This window comes from Rhea americana, unplaced genomic scaffold (assembly GCF_003343005.1).
Source record: "Rhea americana isolate MKP2758 unplaced genomic scaffold, rheAme1 scaffold_105, whole genome shotgun sequence".
NCBI lineage: Eukaryota > Metazoa > Chordata > Aves > Rheiformes > Rheidae > Rhea > Rhea americana.
In genome coordinates this window covers 1,259,624-1,282,853 of record NW_028185095.1, presented here as the reverse complement: position 1 = coordinate 1,282,853, position 23,230 = coordinate 1,259,624, and positions in this window count along the sequence as shown.

Genomic DNA, 23,230 nt, shown 5'->3' with positions numbered 1-23,230 from the left:
TTATGAATGTGCTACATATATCTATATTTTTTAATTTCTCCACATAGGGAGTCAGTGAGGAATAATAAATTCGTATATCTTAAAAACTAGGAGAGCTGAAAATTTCATGCCACAAGGGTATTAAGGAATACAAGGGCGTTGCTGCTGTTACAGAAGATGACAACTTCATCTTTTTCCAAGGAACACCGCAAAAAAAAAAAAAAAAACAAAAAAAAAAAAAAAAAAAAAAGGCAGGGTCCAAGGGTCCAACAGAAACATTTGAGCTAGAGGCAGGAAGGCACAGAGGACACCCGCCGTGTCTGGATCGGGCCTCTCTACGGCGCAATCGCAAGGTAAGTTTCTGCAGTAATAGCAATAAAGCGCAGCACTCATTTCCCCTTCTCTGAACCCCACAATCTGTACTCCTCTGTCAGAGGCCTGATGTTCGAGTTTGCAACCTTRCATTTAACTATGGGGCACGATCTGCATTTCCAAAAAGGTAATTGGTCTCCAAAAGTTTACACAGCAGCCAGACTCTCCAAATAGCATTCTTACAGTAACATGCAGTAGCATATTTCTGGCCAACTAGACTTACTCAGCCTTCCTCTTTATGTTTACAGCATGCTTCAAATAGTTTTCTAAGAGCCCAGAAAGTAAGCAGCAGGCGTAGTTTGTTTATTGAAAATTCACCCTTTTAAATCTTAGAGTTAATGGATGTATTTTATGCTGTTGATRCTCCATGTGCGATAGATACATTAATAGAAAAAATTACCAATATTAAGTCACAAGGGGTGTAAAAATGAAATATATTCACTGATGAAATAAAAGCAAATATAGAAGGTTATCAATCCATTTTGTTTTCTTCTGATAATTCTATTTCCTTACTACTATAAAAGACGAAACTGCCTCCAAAGCTTTCTTACAAGGCACGCGCAGAGCCGTGCCAAACTCCCCGTCTTRCTCACGGCCAGCACGGTCCCTCTTTGCCTCGGTAGCTCCCCTCACCTTGCTGACGTCCTCCCTCTCGAGCGGGCTGCAGACCGGTTRCAGCGCTGTTTCGGCGGTGGGCGGAAAACGAGCAAGCAAACCGAACCCACGAGCGGCCAAGCTGAGCTCGAGCTGAGCTGAGCGCGGCCAACGCCTTAGTGCAGGGGAGCAAAGCGGGTTTAAAGGCTATTTGTACACACAGAAAATAAACATAAAACGACAACAACGGTGAGAAATGGCATGCGTTATCAGAGCGAGCTTCCAAATTACAGCCAAATTATCACTAAACGTCCGCACGGTGCCTACAGACTAGTCGTTAAGGTTGCACCTTAAGGAAGCTGTTTTAATTCACGTTAAAGTCAGCTCACCTTGCACGGCCAGGACAGGGTTTTGAGGAATCAGGATCTAACGAGAAACAGAAGATACGCACATATCGTACACTGCTACAATTCTGGTTTGATTTTTGTCAGTTTTCTAAAACCTTAGGGGAGTTTTCCGATCTTTGAGTCTCAACAGTTTTAACAGCATTACAAGTCCATCTACACTTACATAAAATAGTATAAATAGCTACTCTGATTAGTAGACACGCCACACTTCACCATGCAATAGCTTCAATATAAAATAACCCTTTTTTAAAGCGACAATTGGGTTTTCCCATTTTATACCAAGATACCTGTTCCTTATTCATGACGTAATCATGATGATTGYCAAGCCAAAAAACTAGGAGAGTAACAGCAAGATATTTGTAAAGTTATTTTTCAAGATAAATTTTCTTAGAGAAGAAAAAAGTCTAAACAAAGTAAACAGTTTAGTTCTTAATCATCAGTACAGAGGCACTTTGCATAGATATTTTCTGTCATAGGTCACTACATTCAGTGGATTTGAATTGGTTATAGGGTTTTAGATTGGATTTCCCCAATGAAAATAGGAAATGGCAAAAAGTACTAGTAGATCCTTCAAAGCAAAACACAGCCAGCTGAGGCAAAAATTTTCATTATTCTGAAGCTGCTCCTATAACCATCCTATAGATCAACATCCAGTATGCATATGCACAGCTAGCTGTAATAATGTATAAGTTGTATCAAGGATTTCAGCTGATAGGAAATGATTTAGCTTGTGGAATTTTTACAAGAAAACCAACTAGAATCTTTGTCCATTAGGTCAAAGGTTTGGGGGATTTGTTTTTTTAAATGACCCTCTACAGAGCTTTAACGCTCAATAATGCAGTGTAATRCACCAACACACTACAGCAAATTTTCTGTGCCTTAAATATCACTCTCATTCATACTGTGATTCAATTTAAAGAATCATTCAAAGATAAACCTAAATAAATAACAAGCTAGCTTTCAGGCAAACAAATGAATTTGCATTGTTTTATATTCATCATAAATATTTCACTTAATTACTGAGGTACTATGTTCAGAAATACAAARCAACATTATAAATTTATTAGCACTGTCCCTGCTGGTTTTACAGAAGTTCTGTGGAATGTAAAAGCCAAAAGTAGAAGCAGGCTCAAGAGCATAACCAAAAGAACGCACACTGGATACAAATGCTGAACGGGATTGACACGTTATGTTTTGCTCCGTAGATTTTCCACAACTAAAGCTTTCTCTCCCAAATCAGGTGTTATCCCACGTATTCCCCAAATCAGGGTCAAGTAAACCCTTTGCCTTCTGCTGATTTTCAAAACCTAACCATCTGAATTAGGTTAATTCATTATTATCCTGAAATTATCACGGGCATTATTTTTCTTCTCCTTGTAAAATTGTTAAACCGTAAAAGGATGTAACAWCATTTTTTAAAGGTTTAGCAAGGTCAGCTAAGGGGGGTAGGGGGAAGAAAGGAAAAGAAGTGCTACCAAAACATAAAAGCTATGGTATGTAGCATTTATCATCAAAATTATTTAAGTTCTTTTAACAGCTCCAAAGGGTATGAAAAATATTTTTTAAATGTAAATATGTGGGTCTTTTAGAAGTTATTCTTCTTCGTAAACCACAGTGTCACTGGTAATTTATAACCTTCAGAAAGTCTTAATTCCACAGGAAATGTATACTGGTTTATCTTATTTTAACCTAGTGCTAGATTTAACATGAAATGCAGTTTTTATTATTAGTAAAAGCTCTATTTTTATTTACTTCTAATAAATTAAAATTAAGCTGAAATCAGTATAAGCATGAAACTGATTGATAAACAGATTCCCCCCCCCTTTTTTTTTTAACCTTTGAAACAACTTCAGATGTAAATAAAATTGTGGATAACAGATTTCCCTAGGGATTAAGTACTCTTACTGTTCAAATGTCATTAATTACCCTTAATGCTGTTATGAAGTATTTGGAGATTATCATTATTAAACTGTTAAAATATTTCTTGATTCTTCACCAGAAAACCACAGAGTAACTAGCGCCTATCCTCCGGCCCCCTCGTTGAAATAACAATAGTCTATAGGAATTGGGTCTAAAACAGAAAAAAAGAAAAAAAAAAGAGAGAGGCATCAAAAACATTTTGTTTGACTAAGTGAGATGCAGAGAGAACAGTCTGGGTCTAAATCATGTTCGTAACTGCTGCGTCCGGGTCTGATGCAGCTGGGTTTCTCCGAGGAGCCGACGCAAACCCCTCGGACTCGAGTCGCCCTCAGCACGCCCGGTCGGGCGATCCCGGGGAAGGGCCGAGAACAGACAGTCACACGCTACGAGCTGTGGCCGAATTTTCAAAAGATAACCACAGATTTAAAAAAAATAAATTAAGTTAAACTCAAGCAGTTACCTGTGGCCCAAACCTGTGGCCAGTTAGAAAATGGCGAAGCCCTCACTGATTTCAGAAAACGTTATTTATGGCCTTTTTCACTGCTTGAAGATATATTCACTAAAACGCCTTGGATTTAGTATCAATGTATTTGATACTTAAAAACTTAAACCTTGCACATGTGTTGCCTTTTCCTCTTCTGATTTTTGCAATATATTAAGCCAATAAGAATTTTATCACACTTATTTAAAATATATCGCTTGACTTTTCCTCTGAATAACCACTGAGCTAGGAGGTGAGTTTGTTCCGTTACAGAGGTCATGTGTTACTATTATAAGTCAAATGTTTATCTCCTCTTCCAAGATGAATCATAATGCTTAGATTCATATTTTGAAGGGTGTATTTTGCATTTTCGTGACTGTTATTCAACTTGCATTGTTCACTTAAACATTTGCCTTCAATTTTACAAATATATATTTAAAATCTTGTGTAACAGATTTTGCTACTGGTAAATTTGTTCAAAACAGTATTCTCAGATAACAGGCTGAATACAGCTAAACATTTTAATGTGTTAATGACTACTTGAAAAGATGCAAGTGGAAAAACCTTCAGCATTCAGGCAGTTCTGGTACTGRAAAAGCAACTTGTAAGCTTTAAGCCACCCTTCGCACACTCTCTAGCTATTGCTTACATGCTGCTAACCTACTCAACGATTCCCTGATTGCAATTTTGCTAAGCAGAGGGATGAGGGTGCTTCTGCAAAGAAACCGAGCCCTGAACCAGCAGCAGGTCTCCGATGGCCTGTTTTGGCRGCCTGCCTTTCTAGCTCATCTCACCTCTTTTCTGGAGGAGTTTTCAACCTGCACGTCAGCCTGGAGCCCCCCAGGCCCGATTCAGTGCTTTAATGGGACAGAAGAGCTGCAACGCGAAACAGCCATCACGAGTCACCTCCAGAGAAGGCCACGAAGGGTTATACGACGGGACCATTCATGATACGAGAGAGGGAGGGGGACACTGGGAAAGGGAGAGCCGAAAGGTGGGAGAAGAGCCCCAGAATGGCCACAGCTAGGGGCCACAGCTGGGAACACCCGACGAGACGGCGTGCTCCGCCGGAGAAGATGGGAAGGAGCTTTTCTCCATCCCCGCTGCAGATCAGATCGACACGTTGCAATTGCCTCGCAGAACATGGCTCGCTCGCAGGGCTCTGCTGAAAGGTAACGCGGCGCTTGGGATCTGTTACGAGTTATTTCAGTATGGAATGTCTGGCTTTTTATGGTTATTTTAATTGGTGACAGTACTCACTGCTTAACGTACTCAATCTGGCAGTGATGTTCCCTCATGTCCTGTTCCATGACACCCTGAATCCTCATCCTGTCTCACGGCTGCTCTCTCGGTCTCTCAGAAGTTGCTGCCCTGCTGCTRTCCTTTTGCAGGCGTTATCTGCCGTGGTCTGTGCGACACCAATCCAGGCGCTAAACTGGCGTAACTGCGGTGCAAATGCTGCTTACGCGGTCTGTCCAGACACCATGAAAAGTTGGGAAATGCAAAAAGCTTTAAAACAAGGCTATACTCAAAAGGCTTTTTATTATTTTGTTCAAAACCAAGATTGTTGCAAAACAGTTACTAGGAGCTCAGTCTGCTCCTTTGTGTATGAAATTGGTGTTGTATGACTCAAAGTGTATAGCTGCTGGACATCTAAGTTTGACAAGAGGGAAAATAAGTTGTATACCTCTGAACTATATTTCTTTCAAGTATCTCAGAGAATTTTGCAACCACTAGCTATCTTTAACCTCCAATACTTGTAGGAGGAGGTAATTTTCATTCTAATTTTGTGAGACAGGGAGACTTAAGTTTTTTGCCAAAGGATAAGCAGAACAGCAGCAGTAATAAAAGCAACATCTTTTGCCCAGTGGTTTAAGCACAACTCTTCCTAGCCCACCACACAACTGAGGTCTAGGTGCACTGTGCATATGGCATACAAGACAGAGCCTCTACATGATTCTTCTGATTTTTCCCTCATTTTCCTAGAGAGCCAGCAGCCAGGCTCACCAGTGCTTACCAGGAGACTTGTCTTCCCCCTCCCTGTACTTTGGATGTAAGAATAGTTGTGGGTTAGTGAAGAAAAGCACAACTTCCCTCACTGAAACTCAGTAAAGAAAGTGGTCAGCTGAGCAGACTCTGCAGGTAGGCACCATAGCCAAGCAGCTTACGGGGTTAGGAACATACACTTCAGATTAAAGTTTGTCTTACACCCACTTCATTGGTGACCAGTTTTATCAGCACTCAATACTGATAGCTAAAAAATAGCTAGACAGCCTTCTTTCTCCAGGCATTTCACAGCAAAATCCTGGTTTTTCCACTGCTCCCAACATCAGGTTGCCTCCTTGGTCCACGCTCCCATCTCATTCCCACAAGCACTACTGTTACTCAACTACATAGAAAAAAAAAAACCTGTGTTTCTGTTTCCCAGATTAAACACACCCAGAAAAAATGCAAGCCAAGAGCTGCTACCTGTGGGAAAGAAAACATGCCATCAGTCATCTGACTAGTCTGGTATCTTGGGGCCAATCGTTGAAAAATTAGTGGGATCCTGAAGCTGGGAGCCGCTGCCCCTGCCAGATGCATCCTTCGAGATACCGGGGCTCACGGCCCTCAGCCCCGCTTCACGCTACTCAAAATCAGTCCGCGTGCTGTGCTTTGCGGGAGTATTTTAGGTTGCTAACCTCCMGCGTCAGTCATGGAGAAAGGGCTTTCCTTTCATCCCTGCAGGCAGCCTTTTGAAAAAAGGCCAAGGAATAATTGCAGGACACGGGTGACTCACTGTTTCTTTCAGTGGAAAGAACCTCTGCTGTCCAGTGCTCCCCTTCTCCCACCTGGCACCACCGCCGAAACCACCGCACCGACGAGCGAAGGGGTTACGCAAGGCTGCCGAGTTCAGCGTATTAACTTACAGAAGAGAGGAACAGCGGGGAAGCGCTGCCAGCTAGACTGCATCAAGCTTCGCTGTCCCGTTGGAAAAATAGGTCAAGCTTTTCCAAGTTGACCGTCAATTCTGGACGACCAACTTCAGATGTGTTCAGGAAAAAAAACTGATTTTCTGGAAAATCACTAATTGCCTATCTTGGAGGGAGGGAGAGGGAGGGAACAAAGCAAATAGGCAGCAGCATCTTTCAGGTGCTTGCAGTCAAGTACCCSAGAAAAAAAAAGTGAATTACCTCGAATCATAAACCACTGAAAAAAATCCCAACCACTCTGTGCAAAAAACAACTGAGGAAACCCCACGCGTAAATAAGGAGTCGCAAGCACACGGCTCTCGGGATGCACGTGTGCTTCTACTGAGGCAGGGAGAACTGAATTATGAGGAGCTCTTAAGCAAGTAAAGTAAACATCTTTTGGCAATTTAGTGCTACACTTTGAAGCCGGGCTGTGTCACACAAACGGTGAAATAGCACGGACACCCTTCTGCTGGCTAGTTTGTTTAATATGGTGAGTAGGGAGTTTTCTGAACGCAGCGCTCAAGAGCTCACTAGCTGGAGGAGGGAAAGCGTGGAAGAAGCAGGAGATGGATGTTGAAGCAGGCGACAGCAGCTCGGAGACCATTTGAAGCTGCTGCCTCGGCGAGCGAGCTGGAAGGGTCTGCTGCGGGAATCCTGCGGCACGTCGCAGGCTGCCATCGCCAGCGACTGCCGCCGCGGGAGCCTGCGCGGCGGGGAGAGAGGGAGCGAGAGCCATGGGGTGAGGGGACGAGGAGAGGCACATGAGCGGGGTTAATTGCTATAAATATCAGGAATCAAATCAATATGTCAAGATGTGTGTTCCACTTTTCACATATACGCAGCGCGTGAATGAGAAACGGAGAGAGAGGGAGGAAGAGCTAGGAAGAAAAAGGAGAGACTACTAAAGAAATAAGCCCCCCTGTACAGACAGCCTGACGCCAGATGGCTTCTTCTAATAAATATTCAACCTTAACTCAGTTCCCATGTAACTTTGTTGTAAAGCTGCCAGCACACCCACACAGATCTGGGCCAGCAAAATGATTACAGTAGTACAAACAAAATAGTGCAATAGAGGAAACAGGCAGACAGGGTCCTGTATACAGAAAGACAGAGCTGTAAAGATGTGAGTTGATGAACCTTTAGATTTAATACCGAGAAACTTAAAATAATGACTTGGGCAGAAGGGAGAAAAACCTTTAGGAAAAGAAAAGCAGACTTATATTTTCCTCACTGTTGCTTTTATTGTTGGAAATACATAGAATATCCTTCTATAAAGGCAGCAAATGGGGCACTATAAATCAGCTGCTATTCTGCATATTTTCTGTATCCAGCCGCAATTTGGATACCTTGACCGAAGCCACAGTCCAGCTTAARCTTCCACTGTCAGTTGTGCTCTTACAGGGCACGAGTTTAAAAAGRAAGGTTTTTCTGTATGACTTTTGTTACATTAATTGGGAAGAGAGAGGAGATTTGGTATTTTTCTTGAAAAGACTCTGTCTCAGTGCTCAAAAACATGCAATTCAGTTGTGAGAGTGCTTTTTGCCCCAAGCTCTTTAATTTAAAAATTGGATTATGAGATCTGAGTATCAGAACACATCATGTTGGCAACTCCAAAACTATTTAAATAGGACCCTGACCAAATTCACAATCTAGGGCTAATACTAAGAGAAAAAGCAATGAGAAAGGACGTGCTTTTCAGACATGCATCTACTGATAATTTGAAGCAAGAAAAAAAGATCCAGTTTACAAAATTTTAAAAATCTACARATTTATACCACTAATTGCTCAGATCTGTTTCACGAGGAATGCCTCACATWTAGAAAGAGGAAAAATGAGGGTAACCTGCTCGAAACTTCTACCTGCAGTTCAGGTGGTTATTTAGCAACCCTTTACGTGCCTACAGTAGGTCAGGTAGCTAAGATTATGCCTCCACTTTGATTGAAAGAGCGTCAACATGAGGCAAAGCTTCTCCTCACCACCCCACCACCCCACCCTTTTACTGTTATAAGCTAACTTGTGGTGCTCCTAGAAGTTGATTATTTGGGGTAATACAAAAGAGTATTTAAATAGAAGTAAAAGGACAGAACTAAAAAAAAAAAAAAAAAAAAAATCAAAAAAAGTAGGTTGAACGTCAGAAAACATTTCCTGGTTGTGAGAGTTTCCTTCTGCAAAGCAGATCGACAAGGAGATGCAGTAGGCTGTAGAGTCAGGCTTTCACCACTTCCCTCGGGAGATTGTCACTGTGGAGGTTTTAAAAACAAAGCTGAACTCAGCACTAGTAAATATGCTGCAGGGAATAACCCTGCGTTGGGCCAGAAGTGGACAAGATCAATTAACAATCTCTTCTAAATMTAATTTCTATTATTTTTGACTGCTGAAAAGAAAAATTTGCCAAGGAAAAGCCAAAAACTTATTTTTTTCCCCTTTTCTTTTAAAAGCAAAACAGGCTATATCACATTGCAAGCTCATATCTGAATTTCTGTTCGCTACAGCTGCTAAAGTCCCCTCCACCAGTTTTCCTCTGCTTACCCTCTATTCCCACTATGATTCAGAAGTACTGGAAAGAATTTCCTGGAAAAAAAAAATCTGAATCTCATTTCTGATCTTCCTAGGCCCCTTTATAATATTCATCTATTCCGAGTAGTGTTTGACACTTCCTTCCCACCCACCCCCATTATAAATCAGCTGTGAATTGCCTCCTTGTGCTCCGGCTCCTGCAGCCTTAAGGTACGCATTACGATTCTATTATTATCCGAAGCACGAGAGCATCAAACARGACGAGCAGCCAGATGATCCCGCGCCCGTTCCACGCCTTAAGAAATACACACCTTTGCTTTCATCCGCTGGCCGTAAACAAACGTGATCTATCTGGACGCAAGTCTGTCAGCCTTTGGGAAAACACCAGCACTAAAGAACCTRACAACGCGTCTCCTCAGCGCGGCTTACCGCGAGCACATCAAACAAGTCCTTCATTGACTATGCTGGCTTGAAGTTCAAGATTTCTATCCTTACCTTAATAAACCGGGCCTACAACGCTGAAAAATCCCCATACGAAGCTCAGGGTCACCGCTCAGACTCCTCCGGCACTAAGCAGCAGCTCTTGGCTGTGCACACAAATTTGGACCTTGACTAAGGCTAACTTCAGAACCAATTTAAATCTCTCCATGTGCCTTTTGTTRCAAGACGCTCCCTATTCTTAAGAAAGAAACGCATGGATTTCTTGCCTGTGGAGAGGCAGAAAGATCAGCCATGACTGACAAATATTTCTCTGTGGGCTTGGGTGCCACAAAGTGGTGAACGTACAGTCGTCACATARAACCCTGTTGGATCAACACGCAGATTTTGATGTTTAGATCAGCTCTATCTATAACATTTAAAATAGTGCTAAGCTCTAATAAGCTCTTGTATATAGGCAGTTTAGCAAGGAAGGAGGTGATCTGGGGGTCCTGACAGCAAAAGACAGCACCATGCAGCAGTACACGAGCACGCTCAGCCCTCCGCACCAAGCAGTGTGATTTTGTTAGCAAAGTATGTGGCCAGGTAATTTGTGTTTGCACTGTGCAGCTCCCATCACATCAACAATGAGATTCCTCAGAGCAGAGTATTTAATTGGAAAAGCAGCAAATCTCAGTGTTAAGAGTCAAAGGAAAGAAAAAAAAGTCAGAGATGACAAAATTGGCCTTACTTAACTTTTTTTTTTTTTAATAAAATTCTATGTTGTCTTAGAAATGTGAACAGTGTTTTTGGACATGAGATCAAGCAGAACACAGTGTTGATGCTCTCAGCCATTAGTTTATAAATTGAATAAGATAGATGTGTTCATTCATATGAACTAATGTAGTTTTTCTTATGAAGGTTTCAAGATTATACAAATCCATTAGCATATTTACAAATTAATCTTCCCTTAGGAAGAAAAAAGATCAAAGATTTACAGAAGGAAGTGCTTTATTACTTTTAAACTGCCTTTTTTCTTTCTTTTTTTTTTTTTAAGAAGGAAAAAAAGAAATGAAGGGAAATTATGTTGAACCATAAATGTTTCTTTACGACTACTGTACAACAGCTTTGTGGGAGATTTAAATTTACTAAAGGGCAAGGGGGACTGTAAGCCATCTATATGAGTTCAGTATTAAGAATATATATACATGACAGGTGCCCATATAAGTTCATGCAGTACAAAATATTCCATAAATGAGCTCATTTATCTGAGTAATTTAGAAAGAGCTTCTGCACAAGGGGAGATATTTAGTATGAGTTATAGCCAGTTTACCTTTCATAAGTTTTTTCATCATTTCCCAAACCTCCTTTGGTGCTACTGAAAATATCTGTAGTTATCAAGTATTATATTCAACCTTGCTATTCCATTTTCTCAGGAAAGCCCTACTGGTGAAGTGACACCATSTTCTTTTCAAGATATGCAACGTATAAAGCTCTGCATACGTGATTATTCCTTCATCGTAAACTMCAGATAAAACAAAATCAGGCTAAGAAATCCTTTATCTAAGCAAATATCTTCAATAATAAAGAATATTTCAGGTAAAAATCAGTAGGTTCAATCTCAATTTAAATTCTACTCTGTTGTGAGAAATCCCTCTTAAGATTTTCAGAACGACTTTGTACTCTGGCTGAAAATACAGAGTAGTAGAGCAGCAAGGAAAGGAAATGAGATGCAAACCTTTAATGATTTATTAATAACCACTTTCTAAGACATTTCTAACTACCAAAGAGAAATCAGAACACTAAATACATTAAGATCTTCAGAGGAAAAGAAATCTACTAGAAAGTTATAAAAATAACAGAATATTTCCAAGGTGGCGGTGAGGGAGAAACGTGACAATTTACATGCATTTTAGGTAGAACTGGTCCTGCCTTCAGACATGAGGCTGAACTACATGACTTCCTAAASCCTTCCCACAAATCAGTTTTGTACTTTTATGCCAAAATCTTCGAAGGTCTTTTCCARAGTGTGCTGTATTTTTTAAGACTTTTAAAGATCATTCATCAACAGGAWGATTCTCATTTTCTTATGATTGCACCTTTTCAAGTATAACTTCTTCCAGTTGTTTAAGCATCTTGAAAAACTATGTTATATTTAAAAGGACCAGGACATACATAACCTTCACCTCTCATCCCACTACTCTTCACTGCAAGCCTGACAACAAATAAAGTCTTTCCWCAGCAGAACGGCTGTAGTTTTAGTGCTCTGGAAGCCAAGGACRTGAAGAGGCCGTATAAGCAGAGCTTAGTTCCAATGTAACGCATGGTTTCACAGCATCCCATACCACGACCAAAAGAGGAACCTGGTTAACATCCCACTGAGAGAGAAGAGATTTTAATGGTTGTTCAAAAAGCCATACATTCGCTCTTTACAGCTTTCAGCTACGAGGGTGGTTTCCCACCTCAGCTAGTGCTGTACCCTGCTCTAAAAACCACACTGGGTATTTTTCCTCACCACCCTCCTCTTCCTAAAAGACTCCCCTCATCCATCCACGCTCTACCTACATCCCTCAAGTACACAGATCTAAACATGTTTTGAATGAAAAGATATTCTTCCTCAACTCTAGAGGTGAATTTTAATGTAAACCACCTCCACATTCTCCTGCTTTTCTTCAAGTGTGATCTCCTTGAGAAACMAGACAATTTCATCTCTGTGCTCATTTCCTCTACTTTCCTGAAGGTATCAAAGGGAAACTCTAGAGAAGCTTTCTCCTCTAAAAGAAGGAGAAATCAGTGTCACTTCTCATTATCCTGTGAATGTTTAATTTGGCCAGAGTGGTCACAATCAGCAAATCATCATCCTTCAATGTCTGAGGCTACCCATTTGGGAAATAAGTAATAGATAACACTAAGTCTTATAAAAATATTCCTAGAGCATCAGTCACCATTATACCTAGCTTCAGAGCTCTGAGGACTGATAAATGCTTCTAAAGTATTCTGAAATCCCAGAAAAGCACAACATGTTATTACAATAGCTGTAATGGTTCGACAGAGTATTTTGTTCCAAGATTCTTAAGACTTTTACAATTAACTGAGCCTGATAACTGTGACATTCCTATGACATATTTGTAAATATGCAATTATATTCAGGATAAGGCTTAGATATCTCAGGCTCGGATGGGAAGGGCTAACTCAGATACAATAATCYGATCAGCTAGACCTTCTGAAGTCTATGAAACTTCTTTGTCAAAAATGTTATCGAGAAACCTATTCAGAAGTTTAATGTTAATTAGCTTAGGGTGGGAGAGTTTCACATTACTTGAAACTTGGCTCAGAAAAGGAGGACAGAAAAGAAAAAAAGGCATATTCTAGAGCCAACAGGACAGAACTTGAGGACCGAAGTTCAACTATAAAATAATATCAACAAAAAAACCCTTAGGTCAATATTCTCCTCCCAAACCAAGAAGCATTTAAGATGCTTTCCCACCTTATGCTTTGTAGGAATTCTGCTCTCCAGTCATCATCATTTTGTTGCAGATCCTGACTGCTCTACAGAGGTGCAAAGAAGTTTTGCACAAGGTTTTTCAGGTGAAAAAGTATGCCATCCATGAAAGAGAATTACAAGTCATTAAACTGGAGCATGTGTGAGCCTCTCCAATTCAATACAGAGAATTAAAAAGTCAAGGGTGTAAGGTATTAAATATGAATGACAAATGTGAGAAAACAAGTAGAAGACATTGGTCTTCTACTAATCTATGTGTTTCATTACRAGGCAGCTGTGCCACCAAAATCTTTTACTGTGTAACAAAAAATAGTCTAAAATTAAACAAAGAAAACTCAGCTTATTTTTAAGGAAAATCATGTCAAATTTTGGTGAGACTAAGAAATAAAATATTTTCCAGTTTGGATTCCATTCTGATAATCTAAAAGGTAATAGCTTACAATACTTTGTGAAAGAGGAATTAAGAAGAATCACACAGTGTATTTCTGCATAATAGGCTTCTAAAAGAACAGCTAATATTAAAGAAAATCCACAGATTACAGGAAAAAAAAAGAAAGAAAAACGTCAAAAGTGACACATCATCTCACATTTCGGCATGAGTCTTCTCTCTTCCTTACAACACGAAGGATAAACACCACGAGCCACAAAGGCTTTTGTACGCCTCGTGAAACATGCTGCATGGGAAACCACTTCTTCAGCTCCCCAAAGGAAATGGTTTCTTTCATCTCTGATCAAATACCAGAGATAATATTATTTATTTACACATGAAGGACTGTGAATCAAATTCACCTCTTCATTTTGTACAAACCAGTGGTACTTGCACCGGATCGAAGAACACAGCTGCTCGGTGGGGTAGGATTCAGCTGTCCTCACTAAGATGTCTAACTCATAGACACGTGCTCCAGACAGTAAATGGAAAGAAAGAGGCTCCCCTCTGACACGGTTCTGCAGAAGGCTCCCAATACAGATGAAGACGAACTGCATGCTAGTAAGGCCTCCTTTTTCTSTTTACCCTCAGAAGTGGGAGAAGGGTGCTGCCTAAATCTGGGATGTCTCACTCTTAGATATCCAAAAGATCAACCAAAAGTCTATTAATTTTCTGAAAGCGGGCAATGGTAGAGCAAGCAATTAGACCCTACCAGAGCATCTCAGAAAAATCAGAATCAGGAACAGCAAGCTACTACCTACAAATACCAAGAAATAAAAAAAAAAAAAAGTCCGATGGCTGGGTTTGTTAAGGCACTGAAGATGGTGGGAGAAGAGATCCYGTGAACTAAACCAGCAGTCTCACAAGAGTCTGAGGTAAAAAGCAGAGGAATGCTGGGGGCTAYTGGAAAGAGAAGAAACAGAGTAGTAAGAGGGGAAAGTGTGTGTGCGCGTCTGTTTTGAGATTAYGAGGTGCCAAGACAATTTGGCACACAGACATTCAAATATCAATATATTCTGATCCATTTTCTATTACTTATGTCTTCTGGGCACAGAATKAAAACAACTACTGTTTGGTGACCTGCAGAAATGTCTGGTCCAGCTAAGCGAATTTYGAAAATTTTGAAACTCCCTGATTTAAGCACAATTTTTTTTTGATTGTTGATAAAATGGAATTATGATTGTAGGGTTAGAGACACATCAACTACATTCATGTGGGGGGGGTGTGTGTGTATATATAATTTGACTGTACACTTTGTATATTGAAAAGAGATTTGGTGATCACAGAACACAAGAAAACAAGAGTAAATGCTACAGGACTCCTTCGCAGGATCGCCCATAAATCGCTTGAAGTGCTTCGGCTTTGTGCAGACACTTTGAAAGGACAGAATATTAGAATTAATTCCCCAAACTTCAGACGTTCATACAGTCACTATGTCAGCTCAATCTGAAGCGTTTTTCACGTTTTGCCTACGCTTTGTTGCGGGGACTGGGCGAGGGGAACTGAAAGTTCTCGCCGGCTTCTTTCGCAGAACAGCCATTGCGGGAAAATCTCAGTTGTGGGCCAGCACGGTCCGCCCCACACGCAGTCGGGCTGCTGCAATAATTCAGGTGGCAGAGAGGTCCTGGGGAATTTTGATCTGATTTAATCTTTTTGCAATGAGATTTCTTTCCCCCAGTGCCACAAACCAAAACGATGCAAGTGCAAAATCTCTATAGTAAATTAACGATAAAAGAATAAAACGGTTAAACGAATRTATTTTTTGTGCTTGAGGGCTGTGTGTTTAACTGTTAGAAAACTGTTCATTCACTTATATAAAAATACTTCAGTTATTATCTACTTGAGTTGAAATTAGATATTTAATTGACTGGAGGGAATGAAATTCGCTCACTTTTAAATAAGGCAATGATTTAAAAATATTCCTGTAAAGTGATTTGTAAGACCACACCAGCACTAGTTCTTGGCACACATCCTTGTCTGTGTATATATTTTAAAAGCACGGTTGTTTTTACAAAYGTAGTACTGTGAGAGCTAACTTCTTCAGAAACATGTTTATCTTAATTAGGAAAGTCAACAGACTTCTAATGGGAAGAAATGGGTATTTTTCTCTGTGGTATCTAAAGCATCAAAGGCCCCGTTCTCATGCCAAACCAATCTTCCTTCCTGCCTGCCTTTCAAACCCAGGTGATTGCAGACAGCTGAGCAGACATTTTCCCAAAAGCTTCTATTGACCTGGCTCCAGTCCTTTCCCGTTCTCCGTCTCCTTTTCTATCTGCATGTCACTTTTCTTTCTCTTTCTGTGTATTTGTTGTATTTTTGCCTGAGGAAACCTAGGGATATTCATGGCACTGAGGCAAATAATGTGGAATTAAAAACTAAATTCTTCAGGCCTTATCCTAGCAACAGGACCATCACCATCTGTTCAGAGGACAGGACTGCCATTATCCGCTGCATTCTTTGTACATACTCCATCACCTGTGAGGGGGAAAACGTTGCCCCTTATCCTGGGGTCTTTGTCTAAAAACAAAGTAGTCTGCTTCGTTCTGGTACCAATACATTTCATAAATGTGATATACAGTACATTTAAAGGGATTAGGCATCAATAAAAGCCTTTAAAGAAAAAAAAAAAAAAAAAAACTAAGAAAGGACATCTGCCTGATAAACAACAAAAGCAAATATTGCTCGATTTAAATAAACATTGGAGGCTCATTGGTAAAAGTTAGTACAAATTCTGCTGTCTACTACTAATTTCAGTAATGCAAGCACTATACATTTGACTTCTGGATATTTTACAAGAGCAGCAAAATTGTTATTAATTTTTTTAAATTTAAACATCTAATTTAAAATCTGCATTCCCCCATGTGCTGTAAAGGCCATTCTGGCTGCTCGCAAGCAGCATTTTCTAGCTGAAGTCCCCAAATACATGCACAGAATCTAAAGGACTSTGCATCTTTTACCTCAGGAAAATGAAGTTCCTCATAGAGCTAAAATGCCACTTTAATTAATTTGAAGTCATCTTTTTCTCCTCTTTATGGACCATACTCCTTATTCCTATTTTTTTCATCTCTGACCATTTGAACAGGGGTAAAAAGTGAATGAGGAGGGTAAAATAAGTTAGTTTATAAAAAGAAAAAAAAAATCCTGGAAATCAAAGCAGCAATCTTGACCTCATATTATGTTTTCATTTAAAAATTGTAATTTATAAAAGCTGGTTGACTGGCTGTCCTCGTTGTTTTTATGCCACTTATAAACAAAGCTGCAGTCATATTTATTTCTCAACACTTACAGACATATTTGTGGTACGTAACTTTGGCAGCAAAAATTGGTAAAAATCTGCCTGCTTCTACCTAATCTGCAAAGTGCTTGTCCAACGCCAAGCAGGCACCAACCTGGGAAACTGGGGTGCTCACCCGGGCTGAGCCCCACACCATCGCCTCCGCCACGTCCAAGAGCAGGGCAGAGCGCAGAAGCCCACCGCCTGTGCGGGCCGAGCTTCGGCCTCACCAGCCTCCTCCTCCCCAGGACRCCAGCAGTCCATATGCACCTGGTGCATTTGTTCAAAGAGTACGAGAAGGGATGGCAAGTCACATCATCAATACCGCAGGTAACTCCCTCTTTTCCTTCCCATACCTTTCTCTCTCCCATTTTCCATAGTTATTTTCCCAGTTCCAGCTTATCTTAATTTGCTTTCCTCTGCATTTCAGAGGCTGGTGGTTGGACAGGCACATGGGTCACTGCCCTACGTAGTGAACCATAGAGCTTCTCAAGAGGACAAGATTCTTCCTGGGTGGGCATCAGCCTCACCTGAGCACAGATGCTGGACCAAGCAGCTCCCTGCTTTCAAGTCAAAACTCRCATTCATCCACTTCAGTTTTCTCACAAATAGTTAGGTGGATTAAGAATACAAAAGGTTGCAAGGAGAAYAAAGGAGGGACAACCTGCAATAAAAAAAACCTTTACTGAAATTCATAACTTTTCTCTAGAATAGTARTTTGCCACACTGACGACTCATTCCTTGAGTAGACATGCCCTAGGGGCTTAGCTCAGCCGAGCGAGCAACYACGTTTAGTGGGGGCCAAGTGGTCAAAAGCAGAAGTTAAGATGTGCTCTAAACTATTTGAAAATAGTTCCACTGGCCTGTTTATCACTGTGTCAGAAGAAACCCTTCCACCTCGGAGGACATGGGATGAGTTGTACTGTAGAATACATTATTAAACTCCTAAGCTGCCACCAACTCATTTTTAAGCTTTGGTGAGAGCAGGAAGCYTGCTTGGCAGCTGTAGGGTCCAGGAGCTGGGACCCCAGGTCTAGGCAGAGGCCTGTGCTTTAATTTAGGCCAAGAGCATTCAGCCTTCCCTGCACTGAGGAGGCCTCGGAGTGGAAGATGCATTGGCTGAATATCAATCTAATTGTGTTTTTGGAAAGTCTTCTTCTCTGGACATAAAATCCAGCTCAAATGGTACTACTTCTGTTCAATTATCCACAATTTTGTCAGCACCAACAAAGATTTTAAGAGTCTTTGAAGCCTTGTTTAGACTTTGGCTTTCTTACAAAACCACTAAACTTTTCATCCTTGCATCCATCCTGTATTTCATAAAAATAATAAAATTCTGTACATATTCATATGACAAAGATATTGTCTTCACTRTAGAGATTATAAAATACCTATACTACTATTCTCATAGTCCTACCATCACTATGGACCTTAAAGAAAAGGCAGATTAAAGCATTGTATTTCATATGGAAAGTTCTCTGGTGAGGGAGCAGGGAGGTGTTAGCATGTGAGCGTATAGAACTGAAAACACAACTCGTTTCAAAAATGAACAAATATTTCTAGAAGTGCTAAAGTGGAATACAAGGATAGGACTAATGAGGTTCTCCATATTTTTTCCAGCTTCAAGGAGAAAATCATTAGTAATTTAAGACAGATAAAGAATTCCTCTAATTAAAATATCCTAAGATGAAAAGTAACATCCAATTATTTTCTTGATTTGACACAATCTAGTAACAGCATAACAGAGTAGTATGTTATACAATATCGAGGGATTTGATAAAAAGCAAGTACAAACTGAATTTGAATTTTGAGAACAACAAAAATAAAACAGACTAGTGCATTGCTAGATTCATTACACTCAACAGCTTAAATAATTACAGAGTTAAAAAAAAAGCTTGACACTGAGAAATTATTGACTTCTAATAMGAATAAAGATTGTAAGGAAGAATTAACAGCTAATAATGATTTCCTCCCCATCAATGTACTTTTTCAAACAGATATTGTGCMCCTCTTTGTTCTGTAATTTATACTCAGTTGTAGAGGTGCTTTTCTGTTTTTTGCCATCTAGATGCATCTCATTTCCCATTTCTAAATACCTACAAATAAACCAAAAGATAGAACTGAAGAACTGCTCACTCCATAGTCCATAGCGAGTCAGCAAAAAGTTTGTGACTCAACTTCATATTTGGATATGAGTAGTTGTATAAAATTCTCTCATCTAGCATTTAATTTAACACAGCACCACAATAACTGCTGAGAGCTTACTCCAAGTCACTGAGAAGTGAACTGCAGTGCTAAAAGTTGGTCTGTTCTTTTTGCCTACACAGGTTGGTCTAATAGGGACCTAGCAGAGCTGGTTACCCAGCTTGGAAAAGGAAGCACAGGAGTGCACGCCAGAGAGTCTAAGCCCAGCTCCTTCACTGTGCAATGCACTTCGGTTTAACCACTTAAGGCATACTATGCTTAGTTATACTATTAGTAACATGGATATTAAACATTTGTCTTAATCCTAAAGTATTACCAGATTTTCACATTTTAGAGGAACATTTCAAAAGCTAGAGAAATACAGATGATCACTGTGACKATTATACCAAAGCTTAGCTGATGTTGTACTGTAAAAGCATAACGACAACAGTGAACAGTCAAGACATTTCAGCAGCTGCTTACTACTTCAGTGAGCTGACAGCTTCAGGTTTTGGTTCAGGTCTCCAAGCTTCCCAACCAAGCAGCAAGAGAGGAGCTGGAAAAATGCTCTGTCATATAGTACTATTTCAGATAGACTCTATAGTCCTACAGCTCACGTAACACAAACGGGACAAACAGAAACAAAACTATTTATTAGAGAATTCTTGTTTCTGAAGTTTAAATTCATGAAACAAGTACCTGGTATTTTGTTAACCTTCTTGGCAGCGAAAGATGCAACTTCTAATAATAATTTGATCAAAAAAGAGGAGAAATTTTAACAATGAACATAGAATAGGTAAAACTATCGTAAACACAAGCAGGATGAATGAAGAAAGAATAAGTTTATTGTATGGACCCTCAGGCCTATCATAGAAGATGTCGAAGTAAAACTGCATCACTGAGGAGACCAAGAGGGTCAAATAGGAAAAGATACAGGATGAGCTTAAAGGACAGAAGTCTCGAGACGAGATGGGAAAGATTAAAGCCRCGTATGCTGAGCAGCCAGCCGAGCAGCGACGCAGCACCCGACACCGAGGCAAACGCGMGGAACCTGGGGAGCTTGCAGCTGAAGTGGTATTATCCAGCAACGGCCGGACAGAAACTGCTTCTGTTGCTACTGCTAATGATGAATACCATATGCTTGGCTCTTACTACTATAAAGTAAGTTAGGTTGCTACTGCGGATTAGTGAATCAACTATTTTCTTTCATTAAAATGTAAAGGTTTACGTCTATTTCCCTGAAACTAACACATGGACGTTAAGGTTTTAAAATTGAAGCATCCTCTAACAATGTTCTTTTTTTTTCCCACTTTCCATAACCTTGCTCTATCCTGGGCTTTTTTCAGATATAAAGTCTACTCTTTCCCTTCTTCTCCCCTCCATCCTTAAACGGAGAAGAGATGGAATTAAACATGATTCTTCAGAAACTACTTCATTTTTGCCTCTGCAGCTTTTAGCCACTGCAGTTTACACAAGGTGTGATTGATCGCTTGGATTCTGAGCCACGTTCAGAGACACGAAAAGTTTGCTGAACACGTCCAACTGAATTCACTTTTCCTGTACCACTCCGCCACAGTCGGAAGAATCAGCTCCTTTAATAACATCATTTGGGCCGCTGCTTATTCATTGAATCCATTTTATTTCCATTTATATCTTCACATCAAAACAATATATAAAGAAATATTGTAAGAGGGCCTCGCTGCCGCTACAGATGCTCAACCACAAGAGCAGCGCTGATTTAARGTTTCGCCGTGCCCGTGGTTTCAGTTCCATCCGTTTTCCCGGGCTACTGTCAAGTGAAACAATACTCCAGAGGAGCAGCACGGAGTCAGCGCAGGTAGGAGGAGACCGACACAACCGAGTGCCRCAGAAGACCCCTCCTTCATTCTCCTCCTGACAAAAGAAACCCTCAGATTGTTTCAAAGCCTGCTATAAAAAGAAAACATTAAAAAAAAAAAAAAAGACTGGCAGCAGGCCTTCAACACAAAGGCAACCTATTCCAGCACCTCTCCCTATTTATTTTATGCCTAAACTATTTCCTATACACCTGCTAATAAAAAGATAGAGCTGAAAGCACTCACTTATTGTGGACTAGTCTCAGGAAAAACTAATACCTTGGCACTCTGCCTGTAGGGAAAGAAAAAAAGAAAAGAAAGCTAATATATTACTTCCTTCGTATATGTAAGAACTACAGGGGATCATTTTCGTACACTTGAATAGACTACTGTTAGTGATCAGTATTTGTTTGGGCAAATTAACCCCAAGTTTACCTCCAAAATGATTATGATTACATATTATAATTAATGATGACACTAAGGATATTAGGMTCAGAAGGGGTTTTGCTTGTTTGAACGGATGACAGATTCATTCCATTCAAAGTGTGCTCATAGCATGCTTTTGGCTAATGTATCTACATGAAACTCTTCAGATAATCTCATGGCTAATAGTAATTTTGGAGAAATGGGGAAAGGAGGGTGTCCCTTCTGGATTTTAATCATTTCTTCTGTTACAGAATGAAATTATTAGAACAGTTTTTGATCCAGCTTTAGTCTATCATTTTAATTAAATGCATCTGAGTAGTCATCGTGAAGTCTAGATCAACATAACAGGATAGCAAATTTAGGATTAGCATCTATAGGCAGCAGAGAGTGTCTGCAGCAGGCAGGTATGGCATGTGCACCTGCCTCAATAAAATAGAGGCTTTAATGCTTGTACAACAAACGGAAAAAATGAAAGGRAGGATGAGATAACCAGAAAAAATTCAAGCCCCAGCTCTAAAGTTTGGTAGCTTGACTGACCATACATTTAGGTCTTGTCCGTCGCTGGTCACTCACCCACTCTTGCCTGTCACTGACCACTATAAAACAACGCCTGAAGCCTCACTCCCTGAGCTCAGAATTTGGCTCCAATTGTAAAACTTAGTTGCAACTACTTTCTTTTTCTTCTACCTCCCTCCCCTTACCCATCCTTCTCCCCAAACATTAATAACTAAAATCTGTGCTCTTGGAGTTGCAAACAGTCCTGAATATAGTGCCAACTTCGTGTCTAGCCCAACCACACTCCAAGTGAGACATGATACGTTCTGCTGTAAGCAGTTGAAGCAGCAGCAACCTGAAACACCTCTAGAAAACTTTTCCACCACTTTTCCATTTGTTTCCAAAAGCCTCTAAAAAGGCAGGGCTGTTGCTAACTTAATCTTGGACAAATTATTCAAAGTAAAGTTTTATGAAATAAGTCATTCCTCCTTCATCAAAAAATAGAAGCAAGTGGACAAAGAAGTGGCCCTTTCATGTGGTCAGGCTTTTAAAATCTGAAGTTGTCCTTCCTTGAGACTTTCCCTTCTACAGATTTTTGAGAGTTACACTCCACCCATGAAGATACAAGCAAGCAAGCAATATGCCACCATAGCGCAAAAATTGTTAAAACTAATGCACTTCCTTAGAGGACACCACTCGCCTCTTGTTGGGTTACCAGTGTTCACAGTACATATATAAGTCATGATGTTCAGCACTGGACCTATCAACACTTTTTTTTTTGAGGAAAAAAATCCTAACCAGTTTCAAACTATAATTTTGCTGCTGTTGTTTCCACAGTTAATTGCTAACTTTATGATAGTAACAATTTGTTCTACTACAAGGTAAGAGCAGATTATATGTCTTTATCTGCAAAGTCATCTGTTACCAATTTGAAGACTGTCAAATCACGTGTTCAAGACTGATGTTCTCTACTGAAAGAAGTTTTGGTCTATGAAAATATTGTGTTTTACCTTTATGTGCAGAGCTAATAATAATAATCATCATCTATTCACTCATTATTCCTTTGCAACAACATAAGTCACAAAAGAGAAAAAAAACACAGTCAAATGAAAAAGCTAATGTGTGACTGCAGTAAAAACTTCATTTTCTTATATTTCCTTTTGTATTTAGAGTTTGTCATACAGCGCTTAATATGTACAATTAAAATAAATTTGATGTTTATGAGACAATACAAACTCTACTAAGAGTTACTTGTTCTTTACTTTCTTTTGCATTCTTACAAATCAATTGCATTGTACAAATATATTATAGCTATTTTATTTATAGTCTACCTTTCCAGTCTAAAAAGAAACAGCAATAATTAGTTTCCTTAGCCAATTTTTCCATTGCTCACCTGTAATTTTAAATGTGGCAACTATTTGACAGAGTATACTGATGTATTTTAAT